Below are 10,311 nucleotides of genomic sequence, written 5' to 3' on the forward strand. Positions count from 1 at the left end.
CGACGCATCATTTGCTGAAGTCCTTAATTTATTCGTCCTGGTTCGGTTCTCACCTGATGTCGGCCTTCTATCGCAGGACCTCAGTCCGGAGGTCACACTCACTTAGCATCCGCCTCCGTCAGCTGTGACAGCTACCCGGACTTCCCTTGTTTCTGACGGCCGTGGAAGCTTAGAAGAGCACCGGCTGGGTGTTTTTTCAGAATGCCTCCCCAGCCGGCATTTGTCTGACATTTTTCTCGTGGTGACACAGGGTTATTAGCCTTTGGGAGGAAGAAGTGTCTCTTCGCATGACTTCCAGGGTACGTGTCATCTATCGACATGACTGTCACAGCTGATGTCCACCCCGATCACCTGGCTGAGGCTGTGGCTGTCAGGTTTCTCTGCTGTAACTCACCCTCCAACTGTAAGAAACCTGGTCCCCACCATCCACAAACCGTGTAATTAGCTGTTCAGTGAGTAACACCTCTGTCGGTCACAAGAGGATGCTGATAACAGGCGAGACATGTTTTCGAGTCACAGCTCCTCGGGTGAAACCCCGAAAACCCAGGCTGTGTTTCGGCCCCTTCGGTGCCTGGTCTCTGGGGCTGCTCAGTAGGCTCGGGCCTGAGTGTTAACCTTGCAGTTGACCTTGGAAAGTCTGGGTAAAATGCCAACATTCAAATGTTTTGGAATTTCCCCCCCCCCTCAAAAGCACACAGTTTCCTGTTTAGTTTTTAAAAATGAGTCTAAACCTTATTCTACAGAAATCAAACTTCTCCCCTCCCTGGGTGAGACAGTGCTCATAATTTCTTACAGTCTACAGTCTATCATGTTGTGAAATAAAATATGTATCTTATGGCAAGACAAGAAAAATTTAAACAAAAACTCTTCTCTGCCCTCTGCCCTTCTCTCCCCTTCCCCCAACACCGTGCACTGAGTATCTGCCTAAAGCACCCACCAAACCCCTCCCCCACTGGCAGGACCTGCTCCACCATAAAGAACAATATTCTCCTAGAATCAACAAGACAGCTCCTCAAAGGTAACGTTCCATCTCGATTGTGTGAGGGGCCACGTGAACCACCAGGATGACACAGACCTGGATTGTGTAGACTGTCAGTAACGCATCAGCTGATGTCCAGCCCTCTGTCTCAAAACACTTATAAACCTGTTCCTTGACGTCTACCCAGCGGAACAGAGATGTCATTCCTGGCTTTTAATCCTCAAATTTGGCTTGAATAAAAATTCTCGTTTCTTCTTAGATGGACTGATTAGTTTTTTCATCAGCAGCATTTACGTGGTGTCCAAATAGTCTAAATCCCCTTGTCTCGTGTTTCGTGTAAAGTCTGTGCTTAAAGATTCTGTGCCGTAAAGGGGACCAGCTCAGACGGCCAACGCCGAGCAGGAGTCCTGACTGAGCGCCGTCTCCATTCCTTTTGCTGCCAAAATGTTTCAGACTCATTTTCAAGCTGTTTGAACAGCCGAGGCATCTCTACCTGGGACCTTTATCCCGAGAGCAGAGGACAGGAAGTTGTCACTACGAGATGAATGGGTAGGTGGCCTGAGGCACAGGGGGGTTTCATGAAGGTCAAGGTGTGAGTGGGGACAGAGGACACTCAAGGGACAGGAGAGGCACTCTGTGGAGAGGAGGCTGGAGGACCGCGGGTGAAGAGCCATTTGCTCCTCCAAATCTAGAACAGGCGTTTTCTCTCTAAGCCCAAATTACAGTCCGCTCCTGCTCTCCTGCCAGGGTGCCACAGAGCATCCTAAGTCATCTGAAAATAAAGCAAAAATGCACAAATCACTTAAGTTCTGAGCTCGGAATTTCAGACGAGCACCTTTATTGGAGGGTTGCCCCTGCTGGGGGCTGAGGTCAAGTTCACGCACACTGTGATGGAAGAGGGGAGGCCAGCAGAGCAGTGGAGGGGAGTGGAGGGACGTGGCTCCCACGGGAGCAGAGTGCTCGAGATCAGAGGCAGCCGCCCCGGGGGGCCTGTGCGCCCCACACCTCAGCCGGCCCCCCAGGAGCCATCCTGACTGACCGCCACCGAGGACTGTGCGCTACCGTGGACAGGAACAGCTCTGTCCTGGACGACACTCCGGAAGAGTCGGCCTTGGCTTGTCGAGGGCTCGGTAATCCCCAAACCGCCCAGAGCAGACCCCCAGCTGCAGTTCTCTGCCCGGTCCCTTGCTCCTGGCTTTGTCCACCCCTGAGCTTCTCATTCACGAGCTCCTCCTCCACCTGGAAGAAGAGAGGAGCGGGCCCTCGGGTCCCCGGGCGGGCCACGCACTGCTGCCCACGGCCGACCCAGATGTGGCAGCCAAGTCCCTGCCCCTGAGGCAGCGCCCTCGGGTTCAGGCCAGGCCAGGCCAATATCGCTTTTTGAGTTTAAGAAGAAGAAGGAGAAGGAGATGGAGGAGGAGGACGAGGAGCAGAAATGTTAAGCATTTCAGTATGTCCTAAAATTTTGCATTTGACAAACGGATGCTCCTCACAGTGCAGCGCCATCTAGCGGTGCCCTCGCCGCGGTAACCGTGGGACCAGTGAAACTTCGTTGTGGGGTCTCTGTTATGGGATGTGAGCTTAAGTTTCATAATTAAAGGACTTGGGGCCATCTTTTCACTGTGGCTCTACATACAATCTCATTACACAATCATGTCAAGACTTTGAGGCCCAAGAGAAGAGGCCCCAGGCCAGAAGATCTCAAGGCCTAGAAACGACACCAGGTCCCCAAGGACCCTGATGTCAGCAGCCATCGGTCACCTGGGGCCTGCAGGAAAGTGTTGATTTCACTGTCAGCCGCAGGGCAAAAGGAGCTGAAGGTCAAGCACACTCAAGTTTCATCAGTCGGAGGGAACCCCCTCTAGTTCCCTCGTCATCTTAAACCCACAGCTGGTTGATGATGACAGTCAAGCTGATTTCAAATAACGGATTAGTCACTGCTTTCAAATAATTAGTAATTAGTTTCAAGTTTATGTATCACCAGCTACTCCGAATCTATCCGTGAATTGCTGGTTAGCTGATGGTGAAGTGGTCCTGCCCCAGGTCTCAGGCGAGTCCCTGGGACGGGCTGCCGAGCGAGGCGCGCAGGAAAGGGTTCAAGAACAAGCCACGGCAGAGTGAAGGCAGATTTACTCAGAGAGACGCGCCGTCCACAGACAGAGCGCGGGCCACCTCAGAAGGCGAGAGCGCGCGCGGGCGTGCAGGGCGGTCGGTCTTGACGGGCTCGGGAGCTCCGTATGCTGACAAGTGGGAGGGTTATTCCAGCCACTTTGAGGAAGGGGCGGGGGTTCCCAGGATCTGGGAACCAGCCACCGCCCAGTTTTTGACCTTTCACGGTCAGCCTGGGAGCTGTGATGGTGCCCCTTGCAGTGTCATTTAGCAGCTAATATATTATGATGAGCGTATAATGAAGCTCAAGTTCTGCTGAGGTCAAATCTCCCGCCACCTTGGGCCTCAAGGGCCACAGGGCGTTAAGCCTTCCACCGTCTGGGGCCGAGTCGGTTCTAACCCATCTACGTCGTGTCCTCACTGGCTGTGCCCTGCCCCCTTCCCTCTTGTCTCACTAAGAGGGTTTGTCCTTGGTACATTTTCTTCCACCTCAAAATGAAAATGAAACTTGCCCCAGCAATTTGTGCTGTGGTAAAAGGGTCAAAGAGCTTATGCAAGGAGGGAGCTAACTGTGTGCTATTAGATTGTCACCAAAGGGCAACTAACCTTCACGGAGAATGAGAGCCAAGGCACCTCCACGGCGGGCAGGGGTGAGAAGCCTCTGGTCGCTGTGCTTACATGGACACTCTTCCTAAGGAGCCCAGGTTTTGGGGTAAAACCAACAGTGGGATGTGTTTGAAGAGTGTCTACCAGCCTGTGACGCAGAAAAGGAAGTCCCCTAGGAGCAGAGAGGCTGCTCTCCGACTCTGACAGATGCTCTGGAAGCACTGGACGGGTCCCAGGATGTTCTACAAAGGAAGGAACACCGGTCGCGCTGTGCGGCGTCTGGCGGGGGATAGGACCGCAGGCTCCGGGCAGGGTCTGGAGCCGCAGAGGGACGCTGTCTTGCTGGAAGCAGAGGATAGGTGATGTGGAAAGACCGTCCGTCCACTGATGGGAGCCCAAGCCAGGCTGGAGGACCCTGATCCCTGAAAACAATGAGCCAAGAAGGAACACAAATGCCTCTCTGAAAAGGGTTCCCAAGGGAGGATGTGGAGAAACTGGAACCCTGTGCGCTGTTGCTAGGAATGTGAAACGGTGCAGCCCCTGTGGGAAACAGTATAGCAGATCCTCAAAGACTTAACTAGAAGTACCATATGATCCAGCCATTCCACTTCTGGGTATGATCCCAGAAGAATAGAAAACAGGGTCTTGAAGAGGTATGTGTGCACCTGTGTTCACAGAAGCATTAATCACAACAGCCACGGAGGGAAAGCAACCCAAGTGTCCTTCGAAGGACAAATGGGTAAACAAAATGGGGTCCATCCATGCAGTGGAATGTGACTCAGCCTTAAAGAAGAAGGAAAATTCTGACGCCTGCTACCACATGGATGAACCTTGAGGACACTGTGCTCAGTGTAGCAAGCCAGTCACAAAAGGAGAGACACTGTGCGACTCCACGTGTACGAGGTCCCCGGAGGAGTCAGAGTCACAGAGGGTGGGGGCCGGAGGCGGGGGGTGGGAGGGGTTAGTGTTTAACCAGGATGGAGTTCCCGCTGGGGAAGATGGAAAGTTCTGTGGATAGACGGTGGCGAACAGTGTGAACAGACTCGGTGACACTGAACTGTACACTTACGAGCAGTTACAAAGGTAAACTTTATGTCACAGGTATTTTATCACAATAAAAACATAGAAAAAATTAAGTAAAAATATTAGTAAAGGGGAAAATAAAAAGGTTCCAAGATTCGGCCTCAGTTCAGTATCAGCTAAAGCAACCCCTTTCTGCTTCTCCAGAAAAGGGCTATTTCCTGTGTGTGGTGTGTGGGACGGGCGAGAGGACCGCATCACCGCTTCCGACCCCCGAGTTGTCTGTCCAGGGCAGGCCCCCTGTGCCACCAGCTAGAGTGACGGCGGCAGCCCAGACCTCTGTCCCTGCACCCACCTCACTGAGAGTAGACCTTCCGCCACATTTTGTGGCAGGAAATTCTGTGGCCTGGTTACCAGAAATATGCTTATGGGTTGGAAAGCTACTTCCCTTCTGTTAAAAGAGGTAGAAGGCAGACAGTGTAAATAAAGGCTGGCCTAGGGGGAGACGGGAGTCTGCAGGCATTGATGAAACCTTTGTGCCAAGCCCCTCCCGTGGTTGACAAGGCAGACCTGGTCCTGCCCTCAGAGAGCAGACCTGGGAGTGGGCAGGAGTGGAAAGGAACCAGCCGTCAGAGAGACGCTGGGAGGATGGAGTGGGGGCACGCGCTTGGGTGTGTCTGGCAGGGAGGGCTGCGTCCAGCCGGGGGGCGGCTGGGCCTCGCTGGGGGGAGAGTATTTAAGTTCCTGGTTCTCTGAAGGGCGGAGTGGAAATAGCCCAGAATTCAGTTCCCCAAGCAGGAGGACAGGGAAAGGGACTTGGGACACAAAACTTCCCCTTCAGCTGGGCTCAGTCGTGTTTACAGTCACCAGGGCAAGGACCCTTAAGGGAGGTCTACCTCTTTCCTTCCTGCCTCCCTTCCTTTCCTTTGCCAGGCGGCTGGAAGAAGAGACAGCTCTGGCTCAGGGTCTGCAAAACAGTTTGGCTTCATCGCGTTTTCATCAGCTGACGGCAGGAAGCTTTCTGGGCAAAAAGCACGATGTCTCCGTGAGCAAACAGAGCACCGCCCAGTTCACGTCAAGGCTGACAGGAGTCCCCTCTCCTACGGCCCCGCCCCTGGTTCAGGCCCTGGTCCCTCTTCCCCAGCCCAGCCTCCGACTGGCTGCCCAGTCATTCTCCAACCGAAGAGTTTCAGTGGTTTTCACAATAAACATTTCCAGCGAGCTTCAAAGTGCCAGGAATCAGGTCAGGCTCCAGAAAGAGAGATTTAGACAGTGCTCCAGCCTTCAAGGTCACGTTACTCCCAGAGCACAAATAACGGCCTGGAAGTAAGAACAAACGGGTCCCAGACGATGGCCTGGAACTAAGTGTGAATTAAACGCGCTCCAGCCCTTCCGACAGTTGGCACCCCATCTCCGTCCGTCTGTGACCACTTTCTGGCCCCCCCACCTCTGTCCCTGAGGGTCCTTTGGCTTAGTGTGTGCCCTTCCCCCTCTCCCCGCCCGTGCTCAGTCCCTCAGTCTCTTTCTTGGGTTTTTCACTTTATCTCCATCTTCCTCTCTTGTTTGCCTCTCTGTAATCAAACACCTGCATTGTTTCCCCAGATCTGACCCTTACTCCCTCAGCCATCTCGGACAAATTACCAACCTTATCGTCCTGGATTCCTCATGTGTAAAGTGAAGACAACGCTTCCTGCTTTGCTGGTGGCCTAGAGTTGCTATGAAGATCAAATATACACATGGATTGAAAGTGCTCCCTAAATGGCAAAGAGCTCCACACGTGTATTTTATTATCTCGTTCTGTCTCGTCTTAAACGTGGGCTCATTTCTCTTTTGGATGCTGCGAACTCCTTGAAGACTAGGACCATGTGTCTCTTCACGGGGCTGGCAGATTTCAACAACGCCTCGGGTCTCAGCCGGAGGAAGAGCAGGGTCACGGGGTTACCCGTCTCCTGGTGACGCGCCCAGCACACTCGATGGGAAAGGCCCTCTGGAGCTGTGCAAACCCTCCCGTCGCCCAGGGCAGCGTCTGAACGTCTCAGAAAATGGGTTGACCTTCCTCTGCCACAACTTAAGTTGCACTTAATTTTTTAACCATCTCTAAGCCAAGATCAGGGGCTCAGAAGGGTGTTTTTTAGCTGCGGGTGTGCAAGCACACTGCCAAGTGATGACTCAGACGTCCGGCTCCACTCAGTCATCGGGCAGCGGGATGACCAAGCCCGGACCCCAGCCACGTGGGTCAGCTCCACCCCCGAGCCCGCACCTCCTCCGCGCGGGCCGTGGTGCATCTTCTGCCTCTGTTTCTTCTCATTCTGAAAGAAAGTGACGAGACTGAAACCAGGGGGCCCCAGACAGCTGATTGAAAGAGGAAGGCAAAAGGACTTTAACTTATTGAGAACATAAACTCAACACAGAATATTCACCTGATACAGATGAACAGAAAGTCATCTCTGGCCTTTAGACACTCATTTCCATTAAAAACCCAAAGAAAACATTGTGATTCTTGAAATCTGAATGAGTTTTTGTGACTGCCGTGACAGAGGACCACAGGTGGGGGGTTTAAACAACAGAAATGGGTTGTGTCACAGCTCTGCAGGCTGGAAGTCCAAGATCTAGGTGCCAGTCAGGTTGGCCCCTTCTGAGAGCCTTTCTCCTCGGCTCACAGACGCCGCCTTCTCCTTACGTCTTCCCTCTGGGCGTATCTGTGCCCAGACTTCCTCCTCTTATAAGGACACCAGTCATATTGGCGTAGGGCCCACTCATGTGACGTCAATTTACCCTAATTACCTCTTTAAAGGTATCTCCAAAATACGGTCACGTTCAGAGGTCCTGGGGGTTAGGACTTCAACATGCAAAGTGGAGGGGACACAGTTCAGCCCATGACGGAGCCCTAGAGCTTCCAGACAGTGTCTGCGCTGGTCCACACAGCCTTAGCTTAAGACTTTTCTCCAACACACTCCTCATCAGCCTGTTTGGATTGTCTTCCTTTGAAGTACATAACGTTCCTGGGGACAGGTTTTGTCAACAAATCAGGGAACTGGCAGGCACCACCTCTACAATTTTGTCTTTTTCAAAAAAGAAAGAGACTGGGTCTACGCAGCACTCACCCACACAGGCTGTAATAACACGCGTGCCCACAGCCCGTGAGCCGAGGGCCAGCTCCTCACGCTGCGCTGCGGTCACCACGCCTGCAGGTCAGAGTCCCATAAATCTGCTGTCGCCTTCAGTGACTCCCGGGTTTTCCCAGATGTTTGAAAGTATTCTAAACGAGGTGGAGTTCAGAGAGTTCGGGGCGACGGTCATCCCTGCAAGGAGGCAAATTGTAATTCTTTTAGAAAGAAGTTAGGAATGACCAGAAGGGCAATAGTAAATGGTTTATAAAATAGAGCAACATCCGTAAATGAACAGGCAGGCCGGGTGCAGTGAGACTGCAGCCGTGTTCGGCTTTGTGAAGGAAGCCTTCCGAGACCGAGGGGATGACAACGAGGAGAGTCCTGCCGCTTCAGGTGAGGAGGGACCCAGCGGGACTGGGAGGAAGAGGAGTCCGTGTGGGACCGTTGTGGAGGGTGGGGTGTCTGGGCCTAGAGCCCGGTGACCGCCCTGGGACCTGTCCTGTCCCGCGGGCCGCCCCCAGGGCAGGAGATGCACTGGTGTGTTTCAGCCTCATGCTGCGACCCCTAGTAGGGCGTCCGGCCTGGACCCCGACGCGATGCCGAGCTCGGGAGGGGAGGCGGGCTTGCGCTGGGGGTGCAGGAGCCTCTCCCTCTTCTAACGTCACTCGATGATTGTGCAGGGCGAGGCTGTGTTTTGCTTTTGTATCTCTAGCATCCGGGCCAAAATCAACATTCGATGTGTTTATCAAACTAAGCTTTTGTAAAGGGAGGAAATGGTTTCAAATACCAGACAGTTCTTCGGTTCCTCCGAGCACATGACTGAGCGATGAGGCAGGTCACTGCCCCGACGATAAGGGCAGAGATGACGGAAGGGAAGTTCAGCTGCAGTGACTATTGCTACAAAGCTTTTTGTCTCCCAGAGTAACAGAAAGCAGAGCACACGTCCCTGTGTAAGAATCTCACCAGTTTATGGGTGGTGGGAATCTCCATGCAAATCCTTGTAACAGCAGAAAAACGGAATCTCTCCTCTTCAGCCCTTTCTGCCACCGGGGTATGTGGTGATGTGTGGACGCCTCCGGCTCAGCCTGATAGAGTATCTGGCAAGATCCTTTAAAGATTCTTTAAACAATAGAAATAAAGCAGTCCTTCTCGTCCCTAAATAGTGCGCAACTTTTCTGAGAAACGAAAACCCTAAAATCAGGCTGTCAAGATAGTGAGCTGCCGACCGAGGACCCCGGACGGTGGCACACACGGGACCCCGCTGTGCAGGCGAGGGGGGACCCGGCAGTGACTGGCCACCGCTCCCAGGGGAGAGGGGCAGCCGCTGTGGCCCTTCTGTCCCTCCTGTGTCCTGGCTGGATTCAAGGTCCTTAAACGCGGGTTCTATCGTGTGCCTCTGTGACCCCACCCTTTGTGTGGAGCTCACTTAGCATTTGATGTGTAACCCCCACACTTTTCCAGGCTTCCAAGAGGTTATTTTCACTCAGGGTTGTGATTTAATAAAGAATGAATTTGGTCTTTGATCCCAGTTTCTGGCAGAGAGCTCCTAAATCTGGGGTGACTAGGGGGGTTGGAATTTCCAGCTTCACCCCCTGACCTCCACGGAAGGGAGAGGGTTTGGACGTCGAGGTTAATGACATGGCCGATGAGGACTCGGTCACACTCACGTAAAAGCCCCTGTTGCTGGGACGTGGGGCCTCCCAGGCCGGTGAGCACAGGGCGGTGCGGGGAGGGTGGGGCACCTGGGACGGGAGGCCCCGCCCCTTCCCACGTGACTCGCACGTGTCTCTCGTCCATCTGGCTTTTCCTGAGCTGCATCCTTTATGACACACCAACTGCAGTGGCACATGACATGCTTTCCTGAGCTCTGAGAGCCGTTCCGGCAAATGTGAGCCCAAAAAGGGGGCTGTGGGAACCCCATGTATAGCCGGCTGGTCGGAACCACCTGGGACTTGCAACTCGTGTCTTAAGTGGGGGCAGACTCATGCGACTGAGCCCTTAAATTGTGGGGTCTGAGCTAACTCCAGGCAGGTGGTGTCAGAACTGGGCCAAGCTGCAGGACACCCAGTCAGTGTTCCACTGCTCGGTGTGGCACAGCCACACGGCTGGTGTCAGAAGCGTGTTCAGTAGCAGGAGAGACAGACAGTGCTGCTCTTCAGTATGTGTAGACTTCACTTGTTAACTTATATTCCGTCCATAAACAAGTGAGGAAAATGCTCTTGTTTACAGCTGTTGTAATTACAATAAAATTTAGAAATAATCATAAGCCCAAATCCCCAAAACTGTATGGGACTTCCATTAAAAAAATAAAATCTAGACAGAGAGATATAAAAAAGATTTGAATAGAGACTCCTCTCATTTTCCTGAGCAGAAAACTAAACATTATAAATAGATTAATTTACCTGAATAATTTATATGCTTAATGTTACGCTAATCCCTCTAAAAGAATCCCAAAGTTTACAAAATTATTTTGGGTGTGGGAAAATT

The 10,311-nt window shown here is 52.7% G+C and overlaps 1 long non-coding RNA gene across 3 annotated transcripts; it reads right to left on the reverse strand.

Moving 5' to 3' along the window:
• Positions 1 to 4,771: 4,771 nt before the first annotated feature.
• On the reverse strand, positions 4,772 to 10,077 carry LOC116147727 (uncharacterized). 3 transcript variants are annotated; one of them, XR_010376771.1, is made up of 4 exons: positions 8,788 to 10,077; positions 7,819 to 8,016; positions 7,135 to 7,716; positions 4,772 to 7,023 (listed from the first exon to the last, which is right to left on the reverse strand). It is a non-coding gene; the product is annotated as an uncharacterized LOC116147727 (long non-coding RNA). The 3 variants fall into 3 exon arrangements; XR_010376772.1 differs by having other exon boundaries at positions 7,499 to 7,716; positions 8,788 to 10,076; XR_010376770.1 differs by having other exon boundaries at positions 4,772 to 7,716; positions 8,788 to 10,075.
• Positions 10,078 to 10,311: the final 234 nt, after the last annotated feature.

This window comes from Camelus dromedarius, chromosome 19, assembly GCF_036321535.1.
Source record: "Camelus dromedarius isolate mCamDro1 chromosome 19, mCamDro1.pat, whole genome shotgun sequence".
In the NCBI taxonomy this organism is placed as follows: Eukaryota; Metazoa; Chordata; class Mammalia; order Artiodactyla; family Camelidae; genus Camelus; species Camelus dromedarius.